At 37.9% G+C, this 21,974-nt stretch overlaps 1 long non-coding RNA gene across 1 annotated transcript; it reads right to left on the bottom strand.

The window, feature by feature from the left end:
• Positions 1–1,574: 1,574 nt before the first annotated feature.
• Positions 1,575–20,308, bottom strand: LOC137859885 (uncharacterized). The gene is made up of 3 exons (XR_011098627.1): positions 20,093–20,308; positions 3,931–4,209; positions 1,575–2,759 (listed from the first exon to the last, which is right to left on the bottom strand). It is a non-coding gene; the product is annotated as an uncharacterized lncRNA (long non-coding RNA).
• Between the last annotated feature and the right edge of the window lie 1,666 nt (positions 20,309–21,974).

Genomic DNA, 21,974 nt, shown 5'->3' with positions numbered 1-21,974 from the left:
AATTCTTTGTTAAAAACATATAGTATTGGTAGAAAAAAAAAATCTAAATACTTGTTTTGTAGAAAAGGGTAATAAATTTTGGAATCTGATACATCTGCTGTTGAAACAAATTTTAGTCCAAAGTCAAAGTGAAAAATAAATGCAGCATGAAAATTTTGCTAGAGGGCTATCAACATTGTGGTGCATATTCCTTTTCAAGCCATTTCATATCCACCTTTTAGTGACATGTGTTAAACATACACCTTTTGTGCTACTGAAATCTGCCTTTTGTGGAAGGAGGTTGAGGTGGGGATGAAATTGCAAGCATAAATGATTTATGGCAGAAATTTTCCTAGCTTCCTTCCAAGGGCAAAATTAGGGTTAGTAGGAAACAAACATCCATATGGGTGTAACTATTTTCCACCATCAAGTAAACATATGCTGTTGGGTGACTGATAGATGCTGATAATGCTTTGTTGCAAAGGTGACGACTTTGTCAGCATTTTAATTGCATCCTTTATCCATGTGTATAAGTGTGTGGTCTAACAAATCATGTGGTAGCTGCATAAATGTTTCTTGAAAATTGTCATTAGCTGATGACATTAAGTTAATGATTAAATAATGGCCTGTACAGGACTAATGTTTATCATAATGTAATAATACAAGAAGGGTATATTCAGATTCATGTTATTTCCTTTAAATAATTTCTAAAACTGATTTCTTTCTGGGCTATTTGCTTTTCTCAGAGTGTCCAGTGAAAGCTAATACCATAGCACGTTGCCTTTCCAGTGAGCAACGTAGGGCACTTTGATAAATAGCTGGTTGTAATGACATTTAGGGTAGTAAACCTAGTCCATTTTTCAAAAGCCTGAGGCTTGAAGAGACCTTCCTACACTGATGCCACATGGACTTTACAAGCCATGATAGAACTAAACCCTGTGAGATGCTGAGTGACAGAAATTCCCTAAGTGTTTAGACACATGTACCAGACTGATATAAAGTCTTCTCAATATTCTGGGTCCCTTAGGGATGGGGAAATCCTAGGGCACATGAATAATTCACACTACCTTAATCCTTAGCCCGTCTGGAGGGCTCATGTCTCTCTGATGATAAACTGAATTTTTTCCTGATTCTCTCCGAGGTAAAGGAGAGCCAAGGAGCGAAGCAATCTGCGTTGCAGGGACCAAGATGGGGAATTTGCCCCTAAGCCCCATCAAGACTCTACTGGACAAGGAGCAGCATCTCATCTTCATCATCTGCAAGTCTCCCAGCTACCAAACTTGATACTCCCTGACATTTTTACATCTTTCGTTAAGCTTTTCTGATCATCCTAATCCAACAGTCCTATTCCTGTCCCTTCATTATCAAAATACATCCATCAGACACACATTTTCCCATCCCACTCACTACCCACTTCACAGAAGAGCATCTCAAATATTTCTCATACTCAAATTTGACTTGCTGCAGGCTCAGCTTGTTTCAGGGCAGTCTTCAGTAAAACACTTTGTTTATAGACTTAGGCAAGGCTCCCTGCCCTGGATGTCCTGTCTGCGAGCTGCTAACACTAGATAACAGAGCTAATTATTAACACTAGATAAAATAAAACAAGTAAATATTTTCTTTAACTCAAGGCACATGCAATAATGAATTGTTCACATTACCTTTACAAGGGTCACAGGATACTGAATGTAGGAAATAATTAAGAACCCTTTAAAAAAGTAGCCACTTAAAAAAAATTCAGTGGAACACTGAATGCATTCACTATTCAAAAACAGTCCTTATTTGCACAAACATTTTTAAAAAGTAACCAAGTCATCCAGATGTTAAAAATCTGTGATGGCTCAAGGAGAGAAGAATTAAACAAATTGAAGGCAGTGAAAATCATTCATGCAGTATAAGCCAATATTAGCTCTTACTCAGCTTTTATCGACTCCTTGTCTGCAGTGAGCCAAAGGATGCTCTCGGCTGCTACACGGCAAAGTTGTTAGACTCCACATCTCCAGTGAAGTAGAACAGGTTACTGCCATCAAACTCCAGTGGATAGGTTCTCTAATTGTATATTAGAGAAAGATGCAATAACGACCTAGAATTCAGCAGCACTTTTATTCCATAGCGAGAACGAAAGCTAACTAAACTCAGCAGGAAGACTTTTCATTAAATAATCGGATCCATCTTAGGACTTCGTTATGCTTATTATCTAAAGGTACTGTTTGAAAAGATGATTTATTGTAGGTCAGCATTTCGTTATGTGCTTATGGTATGATTTAAGTTGCTTAATTGAAACAGATGATTATGTAACTATTAGGTTTGCTACAGAAACATTAAGATTTCTTAGCACAGCCTGAAAACACTGGAAAAGAAAATTCATTCCCTACACTCCAAGTCACAGGACTGAATGAAGAACATGAACTATTTTACATTTCATCTCAAGAATCGTAAATAATAAATCCTCTAACATAGGGTCAATGGATGCCATTATTTCTGGTTTTGTCTTCAGGACAATGGCAAAAAAAATTTTTTTCTTCCTGTGTATTCTCTCTCACACCACCATCAAAAATTAAGCTTTTGCCTAAATAAGCAGTCATTGTTTCCCATATAGTTCAGCTTATTTTTTCCCTCTGCAGGTGTCTGAGTTTTTGGTGCCTTTTTCCTTGAGACCCCTTGCTAATACTTGAAGGCACTCTCCAGTGTTCTTTCATCTGTTACCTGCTCTTTGATCTTGGGGATTCTTTTCTTTATCAGTGTTGAAGCTTTTATAAGTCATATTTTCAGAATTAAAGCTGAAATTGTGAAGAACAGAATGGAATAAAGATTTACATTGTCAGCTCTGACCACGATGGTATATTAAATAATATATCTCATCTAAGGAAAAATACAAAGCAGAATGGGACAACAGAAGCTAACATTACTTTAAACACTAGGTTCTCTGCTGTGAGACACACAAAATACTAGCCCTTGTTACCTAGTTATCTTTTCTAAATATCCCCTCCTTAATTGTATCCATCTATGACAGTAAACTTAGTCCTTAAATTTCTCTCAGCAGAAATGCCTCTTAAAGATGAGGAAAACTTACTCTCATTTGGGCAAGCTGGTCTTAGAGAAGGGGGGGAACTGGGGATATTAGGAGCAGGGAAAGGTGTTTGGAGATGTGGGAAGCAGGTGGAGGTTTTGGTGCAATACAATATGAAAAGGACAGTGAGTATCATGAGGAAAATTTGAGACAGCTTTCATAAAAGAGGAGGCTGATAAGCTATGTTCACTGTTTTAGGGGAAAACCCACATGCTTTGTCTGCTTCTCACTTCCTCCCCCTCAGCCCTCAAACACAACATGCATATCCTTTCTCCTCCCTGTCTAGAGGGGAAGTCACATACAGAGAAGTCCACTGCAGAACAACACAGCAAACCAAACCTTGTAAGTGCATCACCATCTGTGCATCCCCTGACATGTGCCCTTCATTCCCTTGTTTTCTGAATATTTTTAAATTGGCTGCCATTTTACAGTCTTAAAAATCTATATTTATAGCTACTCACAGAGAAGTCAATTACTCCTTAGATTCTGTAACAAACTGCAGTGGTTAATAACTTTTCTCACAAGAATTATAGTCTTATTTTTAATAGTTATAAAAGTAATAATTTGCACTCTGGTGATTTTATTGCAAGGCAGATTTGTAAAAAATTAATAATTGATAGGCCTTTCTGAATTGTGATAAACAATTTTTTTATCCACTTTTTATGTCTGGCATATTAAAAGAAAATAACTCCCATGGTCTTCAGACTTCCATACATTTCTGAATATGCACAGACTGCAAAACAGTAATATAACATTAAAAAGGAATGATAAGTTAGATGGTGAAAAATATACTTCTATGTTAGAGGGTTCTGATAAGCATAGTATTTCATTTCATATGATGAACATCATCAATGAGAAGTTATGGCAAAATCAATGCTCACTGTTCAGTATGCAAGTGTTTGATAGAAGTGAAACCTGAAGATCCTAACTTCATGCAGCTACAATAAATTACATGAAGTCATTCTTGTAGGAAGTTATTCAGAGATTGTTCCAGAACTCAGTTCTCCAAGATGTCTCTTTCTTTCCTTTCAAGGCATCTTGCTCTGACCTAAATACTTCCATGCTTATCTCCAGTTTCCCTTTAGAGCCTGAAGGCTTTTTGTGTGATGGCCTTTCTGGCATGAGGATCACAAAGCAGCAAAAGACCTCTTTGGTGAATTCTGCAGGAGAATAAAGAGTAGGCAAGTGCAGGTCATGCAACACACAAACCTGTATGTGAGCTGGGTGTATCTACACAACTTCAACTTTGCAGCAGGACAAAACCTGCTGAAATCACTGAATGGGGATAAAGCCACAATGGAGTAGAAATGCTTTATGGTAGGAGTCATACTGACAATTTATGATAACCTGGCAAGATTATTTACCACCATAACTCCTACTCAAATAGTCTGAGTACAAATTTGTATCTAAAAAAATGTCACTGATGTGAGTTACAACCATAGCTCATTAAAAAAAGTGAGGAAAACAACCATGACAGTGTTGGGATCTCCTGACATTTCATTGTTGGACAAAACTTGAAGGCCAGAAGCAAAATATTCAGAAAATTACCAAATATTGTCATGTTTCAAGCATACAGAGACATTTTATGCTACCTAGGAACCTTCCACACTCTTAAGTCTCAAAGACTTCCTTCATTTGCTGTCATTTTTACAGGGCTAGCACCAGCACAATTCTCTGTATATCAACATATCTTCCTTTCCTCTCACAGGCCAATTGCTTAAATTATTAACTGCTAGTTCTTAATGAAATTTCTGGTTCCAAACCACATTAGAAGTCAATATCGGTTGTCAGCCAACATTCAATACATTTTTCCAATTACAGTTCACGCCAATACTACCTTTGGTAGAATTCTGCTTAACAGAAATATTGAATATATATTAACTGTAGAGGTAAACATTGACCAACACATTTCTTTTCCTCTAGTAATGGAATAAATTCAGAGACTTCCAGCAAAATCAATCTTTGAAGACATCCACACAAAAAAATGTTTGCATTTAGGATTACCACAGACAGCAAGGACTGGAGAAATTATATCTGAGAAGTGGCAGAAATTGAACATTGAATTATGTAGCAGAATAGGAGAAAACATGTTCTACCCCTCCTCAGTCTATTTTGATATCTATTAACATGATGCTAAACTGCAACAATTAACCGCATCTTCGCATTTTTTCACGGCAGTTCTTCCATATCTGCAGGTCTGTCCATGTCAATAACACTACACTGATAAGTGGGTTTAAAAGTGCTCCTAAAGCACAGGCTGCTCTGAAATTCACCCACTTCACAGCTTCAGAGCAGGTTTTTACATAGCTTTGACAGCACTGGCAAACTGACAGTAGGCATGTATACTCGTGCCTGCTAGCTAAAAGTATATTAAGTTGGCAATACACCAGCACTTGGGAGCCCGTACTGTGTGAGAACAGCCATCAGCCTGGAGTCAAGCTTGATGGCTGTATGGACAGCAAAGCCAGCCTTGTGGCTGCCCTCCTGCAGGTAACCAAATAAACATACTGCTCTAAACATACAGTGCTGGACTTCGAAGTCTCTAACTAAGCTGATAATTAAGCATTTGATGTTTTAGATGAGGATGGGGTAGGGCAGTCCCACTAAGAAAAAAATGCACAAAATTATTAGACTTTTATCCCCCAAATGCACAAGCTGAGAACTCATCTCAAGGGACTCATCTTGCATTTAATAAAGAATTCCTTTGTTTCTAGAGGGCTTTCAACCAGCTTTTAAAAATGCACAGGAGAGCTAGGAAATCCTTATTTAATAAAGAGAAAAAAAAAGTTAGAATTATCATTTGCATCGGAAAACCAGACCCCACACAATAGAAGGCTGACTACTAGCATCTTTGCTCCATTAGTCTCAAGCCAGATAAAAAAATATTGTGATATATTTTAACATGCTACAGCTTTTATATATGGTGTTTATTATAAATAGCAGTTATTCCTGTTGTATCTTTGCCAATTCCTCTAGTGCAGTTTGTTTAAAACACTATATGCTTTCAACCTTAAAAATTTGTCTTGCTCTGCAGACTGATGTATTACTTTCTAATTTCTGTTACATTTGACCTTTACTACTATGGTTTGCTTTAATTCCTATTACTGTTATTATTTATGCAGTTCCCAATAGTATCCAAGTCATTCATTAAATATTCTGTGCTTTGAAGTACTGAATGTAAAACAGGTCACCCACAGGAATTTTGTTACTTAAGCTTCCCATTTCATCACATCATTAGGAAATCCAGAACTTTTATAACGTGATTCCCTGAATTACAGATTCACAGGGGATTATGTGGCTGTAAAATAGTTTCAATATAGAAGGGCTTATTCAACTAATAACCCTTCAAACTCCAGATCTGTTGTGATGAGAAGTTAGAGGTACCACCCCATCCACAAGATCAATGCCCTGCACGTGCTGTCATGCTGATCAGAAGCACAGAGCTCTGGCCAATTCCTGGTGGCCAGCTGACCTTTCTGGCAGCAGAGTTCAGAGACAGAAGAGGCTCAGCAGGCAGGTCTGCTGTGGTTTGCTGTGAAAAGGCAAGCAGATGGCCCCACCAGTCCTTGCCTCATTTCTGTAGACACATCAGATTTGTTTTTCCAGAGATAAAGCCCAAGGAACAAACCCTGATTTATAAAGCATCACAATCATGCTTACAGGCTCCTGATTATTATTATAATTTTTTTTTTGTATTTGAATCAAAATATTTCTTACATTACAACTTTGTTTAATAGTTTCACAGAGAATGTTTCACAACAGAACGCCTGCAACCATTTAAATACAAGTTTGAGCCCTTTCCTGAGAGCCTACTTGTTACCTGCATTAGACATAGTAAGGACACAGGACAGAATGCTTAAGCCCTTGAGCTTAAGCTTCCCTTGTAACAGAAGGGAAACATTTCAGGTCTCCTGGAGCAGCTCCACACATTCATAAAACCAGACAGGTCAGATGAAAGACAGGCATGAAGCACTGCACCTAATAACTATCCTGAGCCAACTTCTCCTTAATGCAAAATGGAGACTTCAAGCCCAGCTTTATGAGGGTTTTTTTCAGCCACCATTTAGTTAAGATAATATAAAAGGCTTGTTCAGTAAAGAGCGTCTGCTGGAAGCTGCTCTTTGCATGACTGCATGCAGACCAAGAAACTACAGGTGGAGCATGTTCCAATTCGGACCAGATTGAGTTCAGAAGCCTGTAGAACACAATTAATTTGTAAACTCAATATCCATTTCAGGTTAGGAGTTCGGTTGTTGTTAATGAAAATATAGCCTCTGCACAAGTAGCATCATGAAGGGGTAGATGGATCTCAGAAGCAGAATGTTTGGTCTGAGGATCTGGTGTGCTCACTCCATGTTCCCCTCTGTACTTTGGACTGGTCCAATGAACTGGGCATCCACTAGTGATAGAAATCATCTTCTGATTTAGATTTCTCAAAAAAAAGATCCAGTTGTGAGCACCAAGACCACCCCATGACACAACCATAAGTGTGTGTGGGTAGGGAGGGTATGGGGATAAATTCATTACTCCAAAAAGCTCACTGCTGACCTGAACTAGAATGGTAACATTGACCTGCCTGTAGAAAAGCCAAGCAGCAGCTATAGAAAGCTTGCCTTTTGCTGTTGTAGTTTCTTCCACTATTGCTAATTTTCTGGACTATTTACTTTACATCAACCTCTCTGAAATGGGAAGTGTTGATGCATTACAATACAAGTCAGGGAGAGCTGGTTTAAGAAAAAGGTCAGCCTCAAAGGGTAACTGTCAGCTTTCAGTGAGTGATACCATTAATGGCCTTTTTCATACAGACTGAATGGCATGAGTGATGCTGCAGTGATGATCTACAATTTTAGCAGGACAATCTAACTCCAGCTGTAGTTTTCCATTTATTTATTATAATCTCTTAAGTTCCTCATCCCCCACAGACTCGCTTTTTGCCTGACCTTGAAGAAATCAGCACTTGCTGCATCTTTATTTTCTTCCCTTTAAGAAAGTGGTAATAATTCTTACTTAACTGCAGACTTAGCTTTCTGCTAAAAGCCTTGACGAGCAGCTATCACAGGGATATGAATATTAAAGAAGAATCACAAGCTAATATAAAAGCTACATTTCCACGATCGGCACAGAAGAGTACTAAAAATACTGAAATGCTTGTTATATAGCAAAGAATAATCAAATAAGAAATTACTGTTCAGCAGAGCTTCCTAGAGCTGATTAGGATGGAGGACTTTCAGGTCAAAGCACACTTCTTTGACAGAACCAGACAATTTTAAAGTTCCTATAAGATAAATCCTCAAATGTTGTGCTTGCAGATATCTTCAGTTATTTGACTGAAGTAGTATGAAAAAGGTAAAACATTAAATGCACAATAGAGCAGCTTCATATTTACCTGATTGTAAGTGTTTTATGCCAAAGATATTCTCATTCCTCGTTTCAACAGTTACATTCAATATAACATCAACTTGTAGTCAAAGTGCATTTCTGCATTGTTCAATCCTAAATAAAAATCAAGGATTTTGGACACCAAATATAGTGATGAATACTGCTGTATTCAGTCTCCTCAATGAATTTCCTGGTCATGCATGCTCTACAGCAAACCAATGTAGATCACCTGTAGACAGGTGATACAGGAAGAATCTTCCTGTCCTAATAATTAAAAAAGCGTTGCCTTTTCCATGGGAAAGCACTGGAGACATTTCAGCTTCAGCATTCCCCCAGCCTCAAACCTCTCAGAGAAGGTTCTCTGCAGGGGTACTTTCCACATGTAGGTGGCTATTCAGCAGGGAATATAGTCAGTTTATCATTTTAGACACTTTATAATACAAGTTTTTATGCAGATAACCATAGATATAGAAATCTATGAAAATCTAAAAAATCTAAATCTATCATAGAAAAACTTGTATTATAAAGTTTTTATGCAGATAACCATTTGCCTCCTTAGGTTTAAGATCTGGGTTGTTGAACAGGGAACATCTGTGGCAGCTTATCAAAACACCAGAATCTGGCCACAGCACCATGTCACATTTTAAATAAAACAGTGAAGGACAGATTGTGTGCTGTCCAAATTACATAAATTAAAGAGAGAATAACCAGTTGGGCTGGCTTCTCATCACATTGGAAAAAATTACACAAGATAACTAATCGAAATGATAAACAAATGTCTTACAGCCTAAGGTGATATTTATAAAATAGGTACAGTACTTTGAAGGAAGAATCTGATAATGACATTTGCAGAAAATAATAAAATTTTGATATGTACCCTGACATCTATTGGATGCCATGTAGTCACATCACTGATTTATGCCATGTAACATGGAACTAAGTTAGAACTTGCTCAGAAGCATTGCAATGTTTTCAGTAAAGCCAAGGTCAGAACCCCGGTCAGACTTGGGCACATTGATTGAAAACCAAAGTAATCACATAACCAATCCTAGATCAGCCCCAAGTTGTTTCTTCGATTTGAGGGTATTGAGTCTGCCTCTGTATCCTTAAGCTCCCTTTCATACATGTTAAACCACCCTTGTTAATCAGTCCCATTTTACAACAACTGTAAACCTTGTTTTAACTCTACAAGCAAGTCAGAGTTTATTTTACAATTAAGGTTAACAAATTGAAAGATTTCTTCTTCTTCTGTGCTCCACACCTGCAAAACTATGCTTCAGGCTGATGATCCTTGCTGGCTTACAGGAAACATGAAAACTGTTATTGGTCTACAATTTCCACTTTGTTTTTCTCTCTTTTTTCTTTCTCCCCACATCTCCCTCAGTCTTAAAAGCCTGAATCTCACAATTGACCTAAACTGTTTGCCAAAAAAAAAAAAAAAAGTGCCTCTCATGGTTGGTTTTCAAGTTGAAAGGGGTGAAACATGTTTTAAATAATAAGGATAGCCAGGTACCCTTTAGCTAGAAAACTTGTCATCCTTGTTAATCACAGGACAGGATAAACAAAAACAAAAGGTAGAAGAGAGGCGGAATTCAAAATAATCTTCATGTTATTGAATGCAATTTGTATCTAAGATAACCTTGATTCATAACAAAAGAAAATAGGAGTTACCTGAGTGCAGTGAAAGGAGGTTAGGTGAGTTTTAAGTAGAGGCAACAAAATGAATCATGCAGAAGAAAGAAAAGGAAAAGGATAAGAGGGGGGAAGACAGGGTGAGAGAAGTTACATGGACAAAAGCATGCTTAGCAGAGTTCAAAGAGGATCTAAACTGTAAGACTAAAAATGACCAGAAAAAAAAAATAATCTCAAAGAAGGAAGAGTAACAACTTGAAAGGAAATATAGCTGATAAAAAGATGTTAAAACCATGAGACAAATGAAAGAATGAAAAAGAAGAAATAACAGAATGCACAGAAGACTGAAAAAAGCCTTAAGGGAGAATAAGACTGAAAGAGATGGAAAGTAAAACAAAAGGAAAGTCTCCAAGCAAAGAAAGAAAGAGCAGAAAACCAGAGTGGTGGGCAAACCACATGTTAGACTAAAATTTCATTAGTTACTACTGTCAGGGTTTACCGGTTGCACTGAATGCAAGCATTTAAACCAAACTCAATGCAAGCAGTTTCTGCATCAAGGCTGCAGCATCCTGCAGATGCTCCCAGAGCCTGATTATGGACTGTTTTACAAGGATGTCATTCTTGTGTTTGTTTTTGTGTTTTGGATGTCGTTCATGTCCATTACTTTAAACCCAGCTCATTGAATCCCAAAGAAGTTGACTTCCTGACACCAGCTTCACAACTACTCCTGCTCACATCATCTGTCTTTTGGGGCAACAGCAAGGAAAAATATGGACTAAATAGCAATATTTGCAAAGCATCCATCTCTCGTGTCTCAGCAGCACTTACTGCAGAGTTTTACCACATTTTACTACCTTCAATTAGGTTTCTGCTTTTTAAGCAATAAAGCGTATGCATGATTTTATTTTTGAATTAGTGTGTAATATCATTGTAATTAAGCAATAATAATAAACACCACATTGCATCCTTCACTGGTGCTATATATGAATCAGGTGTTATTCCAATACCAGATAGGAACTGAAAGCAAGAATTGTATGCAATTGATTCTTGGCCACCACACAGTGCCAAGGACATATAAAAATAATTTGCCTTCATGTTTAAATATGTGTTTTCTTTACTTTCAAAGGAGTATTTTTAGCTAACACTTTTACTCATTTCAAACACATTTTTTTTTCCCCACAATTTACTTCTATTCTTCAAGGAAATAAAAGCAGCAGTCTGTTCTTTCACTGAGCAACAGCGTACAGAGATATTAAACCTGAGATGATCAAATATTAGAGGGTCACAGAAGTACCAATGCAAGGAGGAAACTTTTAATTAGCAATCATTTTCATTAACGGTTTAACAACCGTATTTCCTGACATACAAAATATTTGCAGCATATCTTGAATTTAAATATGTGCTGAAGTCTGATGGAAGCCAAAGCTGAGACAAGCAAGCATAGAAATCCTCTGCTGAAGAATTTTACAATCTGGTGTACATAACAGATTGAGAACTGTAAATATAATTATTTCATAACTCATTTACTTGTTAAAATTGATAGCAAAAGAATGCATGAGTAGCTTTATAGCTGCAACATGAAATGCTTCCACTAAGTGATATAAATCAGAGCCATATTTTATGTTCATGATTGTATAACATCCTGTCTTGAAGTTATTTTCCATCTCCATGGTCTTCAAACACACACACGTACTTTTGCGAGGAGATATTTTGGAGTACTAGATAAATGGAATATTTAGAAACAAACAAAAAAAAAAACAGATGCTTGTAAGCTCATTTTGAACATAGTTTATGTTTGTTTGGTTTTTTTTTTTGGGGGGGAGGGGGGTAAAAGGAAAAAAATATTAAAAAGAAAGCCAATAAATTAATGGATGCGTAAAGCATTGTTCATAGGAAGTATAATTGACTTGATTACTGAGGTTCAGGGGTAGTGAAAACAGAAGAGTGGTAGGGTTTACTGGCAAAGATTTTACTCCCTCACATCTCCAGCAGGCATTGTTTTCATTTATTTATTTATTTCATTGTACAGTGAGAGCTGTGGTTTGCTTGTCTAGGTATCACAGATTTTTCTGTGCTGGCTCATTTACTCTAGGATAATTCTCTTCTGGATTTTTCATCTCTTCACCCATTATTCAGAGGTTCAATGGTAAAGCATGTTTAGCAGTGCACGGTTCTGTAGTCTTAACTACTACAATTTAAAATGGGTCAGGAGAAGCATTTCCTCTGAACTATAACTCCACTTTTCCAGGGATATGGAAAAGATTGGTAAACATCCTCTCCCTGGCTTCTGGGTACTAGTGCTCCATGGAAATATGGGTTGGGGGGGGGTCACAAAGGTTGCTTCTGGCCTTTTGATATTTCCCAAGGTATCCCCTCAAGAAGGATGACACCACAAACATTTTTCAAAGTTCCTGTACAAATATCTTCTCCAAAGCAACCAGTGTCTTACTTGCCTGCACTCTTCATTGCCCTTCTCAGCTTCAGACAGCCCCAGTTTCCCACTTGAGGTGCACTGCAGCAAAGTTTAATTGTAACCCATCCCTGTTGTCCGCTTCTTACTTGGCTCTGAAAAGCTCTAAACTCATTCTAAGTAACTTTGATATTTTAATTGCATTTGGAAGATTTCCCTTCCAACGTGCTCTGTGACAGCTAAACAATTCCAATGGCTAATTAATGCACTTACTTGCCCCTTGTCATTATGCAGTAAAATATGCTTTTCAGAAAGAAGCACAGTTGTCTGGATCACTGGGAGTCACTGACAGAGAGCTTCTCCCTCTCAACAGCACTGAGCAAGCCAAATTCAGTGTTTCATACCCAGCATTCACAACAACCTTGGAGATTTTCAGAATATTGTTTGACTGCTCCTCATTGGCATTTTGTGTTTCTATGGTTCATTTTCTCTGAGATGAAGCTTTTGTTTAAAATGAAAGCCCATCATCATTACAAAGTGAGAGTTTCAGCACTTAGGTACCAACAAAATTCATTACAGCCTGCCTGTCACAGAAACAGTGCTGAGGCTCTGTATGGATAGAATCCAAGAGCATGCACCTATCTACCACAAAACGAAAAACAAACAAAAAAACAACAACAACAAAAAAAAACACACCACGCTTGAGACAACAAAACCCATCTCATTGTATCAGTCTGTTGGAATAACAATCCTCATATTGCTGCCTGGGGCTCTTGTTCTATAGCTTTGTAACCCCCTGACAAAGACCATTTGGGTTTCAAATGTCTTTCTTTCCTTTGGAAATGTATTAAGGTGGATGAAAAATTTGGTATTGAAAAGGTTTAGTGTTTTTCTTTTACTAGTAATTATTTTGACTGAAAAGCAGCTATTGGTACAATCTTTTTTTTTTAATTATTATTTATTTTTTATTTTTTTTAGCTTTTCTTCTATAGCTGTTCTGAAAATTCATATTTGCTGGACTAACTCCCATGGATCACAATGGCCATTATCCCTCAGGAGAAACACTTCAGCAATGCATGAAAGCTTCCTGGCACTCTCATCTGTTTGTCTTGCTTTCTTATAGTTCCTACCGTGGCTTGCGGTTGTCTTAAGCAATATTAGACAAGTTATTGTAAGGAACATTTTTGCATTGTTGGAGAGGTCAAAAAACAGAAAATTTTGCTACATTTTTCCATAGTTCATTGTACTTCCCATTCACATGGTTGTCCTTAATCTATTGATATCTGAATATTAAAATTTCTAATCAGGATCTTTCCATACAGATATCAAGCTGTTTTTTTCTGCTCATCAGCTAGTAAAAATCAGTTTAGTCTGACAAATTATTATATGCTTTCCAGAAGGTATTGGAAAGAAACAATTAACAGATGATCTTCCACGACTGTTCTTGACAACAGTACACATTTCATTGCTGTTTGTCATCTCGTCCTCAATACATAAGCAGACAAAGATTCTCCCAGGGGTATATATACATCAACATGTGGCGCTATACTGACGGGTTCAAATTAGTAGTTGACATGAATTACCATAAAACTTGGCATCTTTCCTCTTCATCACTGAAAATGAAATATAAGGAAAGCAACAGCAGGTGGAATTACAGCTTGTCCTTTCAGAGCTCTGGTGATAAATACCAAAGACTTGGAAAATTAATACTGAGTTTAGGGAAGTGATGATGTGAAAGAAGAGAAGGTTGGAATAGCATCTGGAGAACCTGGATAACAGAAAAAAAATGCCAGTATTTTAACAATAGAGATAGGTATGAGACAGAAGACAAAGAACTTGGCTGCAAGTTCAATAAGAATTTTTGGCATGGTGAAAAAGGATGGAAGAAAGTTTTGCCATTAAAGTGGAGAAGAATAAGAGCAAAACTTGGCTGGAAGCAGAAAGGAGGTGAAGAGTTTGGAAACAAACCATTCATTTTTCCTTTCAAGAAGGAAAGGATTCTCTGTCCCAAATGCAGGAGGCACAGTGCTTGGAAGTTTGTGCTTTAAGCCCTTTTGTGCCATGAGTTTTTACATGCCTTTAAGCCAGTCATTTAAGCCAATGTTTTCACATACAGTTGTCCTAATTAGACCATGACTTTTAAGTCTATTGAGCATCTGCAACCTCTACAGCAAGAGAAAACTCATTAAATCCCCCAAATCACTAAAGAAATCTACTTTTTGGAGCTACCTGTTAATTAAGAAGATTAGGTGCAGAGCTGTAAACAAATTTGAACTGTTCTAGTTTGTGTGGGTCTCAAAACCCTGAAGTTTTCCAGAACTTATGCACGTGAATCGATCAACAAAACTTCAAATGGGTCCGGATAGGATTACCCAGGCTAAATTTCTCAGTTTAATTTAAGACTCAGTTCTTTCTTGATACACATAGAACACTGCCTGTTGATAATTATGGGCAGACAGTATACAAACACCCAGTCTTCAACAAAAATAATTAAATCATGTTAACAGCTTCATTTAAAAGACTAAAATTGTTTGGTCTGCATTTTCATACCCTAAAACTTAATCTGTCTAAAGTGACTAGAAAAAAAACAAAACAATATTTTCCCCTCTCCTTTCAGAGTAACTTTCCATGACCAATACTGAATAAAACATTTAAAAAAAATCACGAAGAACAGTTTCTTCCCCCTGACTTGTTCATTTTCATATGCCACCAACCATCTTTAAAGTTTTCCATCCAGTTATTAAAACCAACTGGTATAGAAATCCTTGTTTTAAATATATTCAGTCTTATCACTTCATCTTAATTTAATGCCATTCAGCTAGTGTTGTTAATACATTAGGGATGCAAAAGCAGAGCACCCTGACCTACCCCCACGTGATGTCCTGGATACCAGTCTCAGAGGTGACTGAGAATTCGAGGTAGTTGCCAGTGGTTGCTCAGCTGATAAAGTGGTTCACATCTGAGACATTACTCCACGAGATCAGGTGGCCTCAGACTGGCATTGCACTCCTCTGAATTACCCTGGCAGACTGAGGATTATTTAGATCGGCAGCATTTACAGGAAACAGAGAAACTATCCAATGAGAAAAAGAAATGGCTGTCTAGTGAGACAACACTGAAAATCTGCATCAAAAGGACACTGGTGAGGACCTTTACAGAATTAGTCTATTTTTGAGCCCGTCTGCTGAGGGAAGCAGGTATGAAAATATGAAAAGCAAAGACTGTCATATGATTTTCATGTTTTGTTCCAGTATTCTACATAAGCTAACCTACTTGCCATTACAAAGATTTCAGATACTTTTGCTGATAAAATAGCTCTAAGTCACAGGAATATCCTGGGGTAGTAGTGAGTGCATTATTTTTTACCTTTGTAAAATGCCTTCTAAAACATTACACTCTATTTTAATTTTGAAGTCAAACCAAATATGTTAATTTGGGAATATGAAAACAGAATGGATCCTTTGGGGAGCTCAGTTGTATTATTTTATTTTTCTACAGATAGTGTCAAATCCAGCCATCATCTGCTGCCTTTCAGGTATGGAGGTTCCCGGCTGTTCTGTGTCACTGACTCTGGCCATATCATTAACAGCATCAATTGTGTGCTCCTCTAACTGCTACTTGACCTTCTGCTAGAGGAATCCATACACCCAGCCTTGAGTAGCACATATAATATTAGACAGCTTCAATTCTACACATTTTGTTGCTGATAAAAGTGTTATCCATTAAATCCAATGACGGAAAGCAGCTCTGTGCTTTCTCAGCCAACCACTTCTCATTTTGTTCTGTTTTACCTGATGTCTGTGCTAGTAACAGATAAGAATCAACATAACTGTATATCACCTACTGTTATATTTTCTACTGTAGTAATTGCTGAATGTCAGGGCCAGTACACAGGATTTCACTGTCCAAGATTCTGAGGTGTACTCTGGTGGTATAGTTTCTGTACCAGCCCTTGACCCTAGAATTTTATAATAGGCAGGAGACGCAGAGCTGGAGTCAGCAAATAGGGTGGGAAATTAGAGGATTACTGTTGAGGTTCCCAGAAGAAGTGCCCAGAATGTATGGAGAAAGAAAGAAAAGAATTGAAGCCATTAACCATGAATCACTGTCTGACCAGCCTGAGCTGGCCTGGGGCTCAGAGGCTTTTCACAAGGGTCTGGCATCTCTCTATTCCCACCACCTGCAGTGTTCAGCTACACTGGTTGTCTGTGTCCAAATGCATGGCAGCATCACTTATCCCCACCAAGGTGAACCCAGAAGTCCTTCAGACCTGGCCCCTTCTGCACTTAAAGGAAATATTCCCAGAGCTACCAATGTAAGCAGCAGTGCCTGTTCCTTCCCTGTTGGGGGAACAGCTTTTTGCAGTTGTGGCCTTACAGAAAGTTTTCCTATAACCATTCCACCACAAAGAAGAGCAATACCCACAGGTTTTATGAAGCCAACAACTGGCAAATGTGATAATGAATAGCAGGGTTCAGCTTGTTTATTTTTGAGTTCATTTTGTTTTTTAATCAAATAAGGATTGTCCACATTAAGCTGAATTGTTTTTATTTTAGTATAATGGTTACATTTTACTTTAATGTTTTTCCCATTTAAGATAGCTTCACAAAGCTAGTTTTCCATTTATTGCCAGTTCCTTAATATTTTCCTTTGCCTAGTGAATAGGAATTATCTGTGTCCTGTAATGTCTGTGTTCTCCTGGTGACACTTGTTTAGAGAGTACGCAGCCACTTCCATGTGTTAATATTTTGAAATCTGGAGTTAATTACAGTAATTTCTATTCAAACAGACATATCAAGAATAAAACACGAAGAGGCTGAATTTCTTGGTGCCGAGCCTGAAGATGTTTAAGACATAAGGAACTGATGTTTTATTTTCTTCTTTATGCTTCCTTAGAATACTAAAGTAAGGCACAGTTGGTAGGAAAATGCAATAACTTTTACTACACCAACTGGTACATCCAAAAGAAGTAGACAATAGCGGGCACACAGTACTGAGTGTGACAGCTGAAGACCAGGTATTTTTCTGCCTAGCTGGGGCCAAGTAGCCTCTGCCCAGGACAGCACAGATACTCTAAGATACAGCAGCATTGAGACTTCCCTAAAGAAAAGAAATCTAGGAAAGACCTCATCTGTGCAGATGCACTGATGCTGTTTGCATGCAAATATCTTCCCCTTCAACATTTTCTCTCTCTCCAACCTTCTGCTTCTTTCCAGAAGCAGCTCTGTCATGCACCAGGCATTTCTGGTAATTCTTCTTATGCAGCAGTAGAGTCTTCCCTCAAGGACAAATGTCAGTCACTCCCTACCTCCTCCTGTGATAAATCCACACCCAGCTCAGGCTATGCCCAACAGGAGTCTTGTGTTTTTTTTTCTAACAGTTTAAGCCACAGAAATCTCAGTGTGAGTGAATGTTGATGGATGAGTTAGCTACTTTGTTTTTCCTCACTACAGTCAAGAAGTGCGATGGCAAAGGAGTTGCAGAAAGTATACATCCAGGAGTGAAAGAACAAAAATAGGACAAGCAAACAAAAAAATAACCACGGGGTAGAATTTTAAATCCAAGTCCCCAGTCACCCCACTGAGCTCTGAAGACATCTAGGGCCAACAAACAGGGTATTTTGCTATTCAAAATAACCCCAAGATATGCACTGGTTTTGAAACAAGTTAAATATATATATACACATGTATATATGTAACACCTCACAGCACTGGGCCAGCATGCTTTTACCAGGCACTTGCTGTCTCTCCCACTGTACACAAGCATGCCAGAGCCACTGCAACTCTTGGACATCAGCTACTAATTATTTACTTCACTTTCCAATCTCTTACTTAACATGTTGCATTAGGCATCAGCCGTATTCAATAGCCTTGCTAGCCATCACAAGCAAACATTGATCAAATGAAAAGGTTTTTTAATCACACCAGCAACAAGCTTCAGGTCCTTATCTGAGCTGCATATGCACATTGCTGTGTGCCCTGCTCAGAAATGCTCTACCAGAGGTGTAAGAGCAGATTGGGAGGGTGTAGCATCCCCAGTGAGCACTGGGAAGCACCAACTCCCCCAGGTGCTCAGAGGAGAGAGGAGAGCAGGTTTGTTGTCACAACCACCTATTCGAGGGCCGGGTTAGTGACACATGCATGGTGTTGGAGCTCAGGACAAAACATTCTGCATTGGGAGCTCATGCACCCAACAGCACGTAAATCTACTCTCTGTATGGTGATAAAGGGAACATCACAATACCTTATGAGGAGAGCTGGGCTATCTAATCATACCTGAGACCAAAATATCCCTATAAATAAGGTGTGCCTGCAAGCATGGGTGCACACAGGCAAATCATACATAAGCAAAAAGTTGCTTGATATGGCACATTTCAGAAAGTATCTAATCATATGTATATGAACCAATATGACCAACAGACTTGGGTCTGCCAAAGGATGTTTCTTCTAACAAGCTCTTTCATTTTATATCCACCACAGCTTGCTTTCAGAGAGCTCAGCTGCATTTTAAACCAGAGATGGCATATCCACACTTTCAGAGGCTATTCTCTAACCAAATTTTCTTCTTGCCTATTTCTCAACAGATTTGCCAAGCCTACTCATAAAAAGGAGTACAAACCAGCACAATATTTCCTGGTTATATGGTTATTATTATCTAATCTCAGACTAATCGGTCACCAACTCAAGTTTACAAGTTTCCTGTATTCTCATCACACCGAGTAGAAATTAAGATTTTAAGCATACCTTAGATAGTGTCAGAGTTACACAGATATTAAATCAAGAATTTTAAACATCTATACGCATGCAGAATAGTTAAGGTTAAACTTAATCAAATCTTTGAAATCTTGGAAGCGTGAAGCATTTGCAGCCAATATTAACTTTACTCCAAGACAACATTATGCAGAGAAAAAAAAATAAAAAAAATGTGCTTAACTAGAGACAGTTTTCCAAGTAGAAAATTAAGTTTTCCACTTTTTTCTATTCCTTAGGACTCTTAGAAAAGCTCTATTCATCATGAAGCAAGCTCAGGTTTTCTCTTTAGCTTTTCCCTATTTTACACCACAGCTTCTGATCTTATCAGTTCCAAGCACTGCAGACTTAAATCACATTCAGTATCTGCTGACACCAGTACACATAATAAGGAAACCCAAAGTTACACGATAAATCAGAATATCTTGATTTGAAGAAAAGAGAAACTAGGTAGATGTGGGGGGATAGCAGCAGTGTGGAGGCAAAGAGCAAAAAAAGTGTGAACTTATTTCCTTCCTAAGTCCCTGAAATTTATATAAGTGAATTTTTTTTTTTTTTCCTATCCAGGCCTTATATAAATCACAGCTATATCTTTTAAAATAGATTAATTTAAAACATTTAATTCTATTTGCTCCTACAGAAATTTTCTTCCCCTCAGAATTTATAGCACTCTTAAGGTTACTTGCAGAAAAAAACAATATTTTTTTTAAATTAGTATCAACATGTACAACATTAAAACCACCAACATATACATATAAATATATGTTTAAATATAGGTGAAAAAAAAAAGGTTAAAATATGCAGAGCTCAGAGAAACAAGTATCATCCTCATCACTTTCAGAATATGCGTGTGTAGAATTAAAATGAACTTACATTTTTCCACTACCACGTTAAAATAATGTTGCTGGACATGGTCTTCAAGAAAGCAGAAGGCTGTACTACATGTTGGGTTTTCAAATAAATGAGGATAGTCAAAGAACATATTAAAAGCTAGAAACAATGAAACCAAAACTTCCTAATTAAATAAAAATTTAAAAAAAAGATTAAACAGGAAAATTAGTATAGCTAAGGACTTTTTCTGTGCAAGCCATGCTTTTGAAGGAAGAGTAATAGCAGCTGCTAAAGAGCTTTTTATACCCCCTTTTGCATCTCGTTTGCACAGGTGGGTTCCTGTTGACTTCAGCTGCCCATTTTTACAGCAGCTGGTTCCTACAATCTACATTGCACTCCTGTAAGGAGGGTTTTCTCCCTCCTTCCTGAACATGAGCTCTGTGAGATCAACCACGGAGTGTAATACAAATATCTACCCTCACATGCAGTGAAGAAAGGGAGTGAGTGACCAAATGCCATAGAAAAATGCTCTATGGCAAAGTGCAACCTGTAACTCACTGCAGATGGGATTTAAACCAGGCACTGACCTGCGTTACACAACTCAGTGGACCGGTTGCTGATGTTCTGCTTTTGCTGCAGCAGAGAGTGAGGTCCTTTAATCTCTTCATCATAACAGTGGCATGAGGATCCCTGCCAAAGTCTGTAAAGGGCCTCCTATTTCAGGGTCAGGTAATGTGATAATTAATAATAATAATATAAAAAAAAAGTTGTTTATGGCAAATTCTGATATGTGTAAAATTAAAGGAGGAAAAATGTGAAAACTTAAATGTAGTTTTCTGTGCACACACTGCACTGCACAGGCAAACCTTAAAACCAATATAGTAGTTTATTTTCAGCAATGCAAAAAAAAAATAAATAATAAAATAAAATAATATAGTGAATTTTCCACCTGGCATAAGTACATGTAAAGAAAAAAAAAATAATATTTTTGTGCCTCCTACTTTTCTGAAGGAATTAGAAACACTGATTTGGGATGGATTAGGAGAACAACAGACAGTGAAATTTTGCAAAGCCAGCAGCACTATTTGTGCCAACACCAGTAATTAGGTTGTAATTTGCAAGCAAAAAAAAAAAAACAGGCCTAAGATTCATATTACTAGAGTGGATTTTACATCTTGTGGTATGGATCAGGTCTTACAATATTGACTCCATGTTCACTGAAAATTCCCTTTGATTTGATGACTTCAAAACATGAAACGGGACACTATTAGCAAATGCTCTGTCTCCTAAATTTGATGGTACCACACCTCTCAGCTTGGATCATTTGTGCTCCTGTTTTGTAACACCCAAAAGAGTGTGTACCCACCACCTCAGACAGCTCAAGACTAGCTGTGGGCTGCCACCCCACATCTGGGGAAAATAGGGCACTACGAGACCTCTAAGCCATTGAGGAGAGGACCCATGGCTGTTTCATTTTCTCCTTGCATGGCCTTGCACTGAGAGAGTGAATTGCATCGCAGCTTTGCCCAGTGTGCATATTGTCTTCTGCTGGACCCCACTGCCACAGCTCCCTCCTCTTTCCACTCTCTTGGGAAGAATGAGGTACCCCAGAATTATCACTGCAGAACTGTGAACAAGTTAAACAATGAAGAGTCAAAATTGGCCATCAGAAAATGCTGATGCCTGTTCTGACACTCAAGCTTTACTTAATAAGTGTAGTGATGCTGTTGACCTTGAGCTGAAGACAAGATTCAGAGGCAGGAACTCTCCCTTGGAGTAAGGCACCCGGTCCTGGGCCACTCTTTCAATAATGACACCATTGTTTAGCTCTAAGTATTGATTTGACTTATAATACACTGTAAAATGTTCTGGGATGAATGCTTCACATCGCTGAAACTTTGTTCACAGGGTGTGCGTCTTAGCC

This window comes from Anas acuta, chromosome 7, assembly GCF_963932015.1.
Source record: "Anas acuta chromosome 7, bAnaAcu1.1, whole genome shotgun sequence".
Lineage (NCBI taxonomy): Eukaryota > Metazoa > Chordata > Aves > Anseriformes > Anatidae > Anas > Anas acuta.
This window is presented reverse-complemented; position numbering and strand designations above follow the sequence as displayed.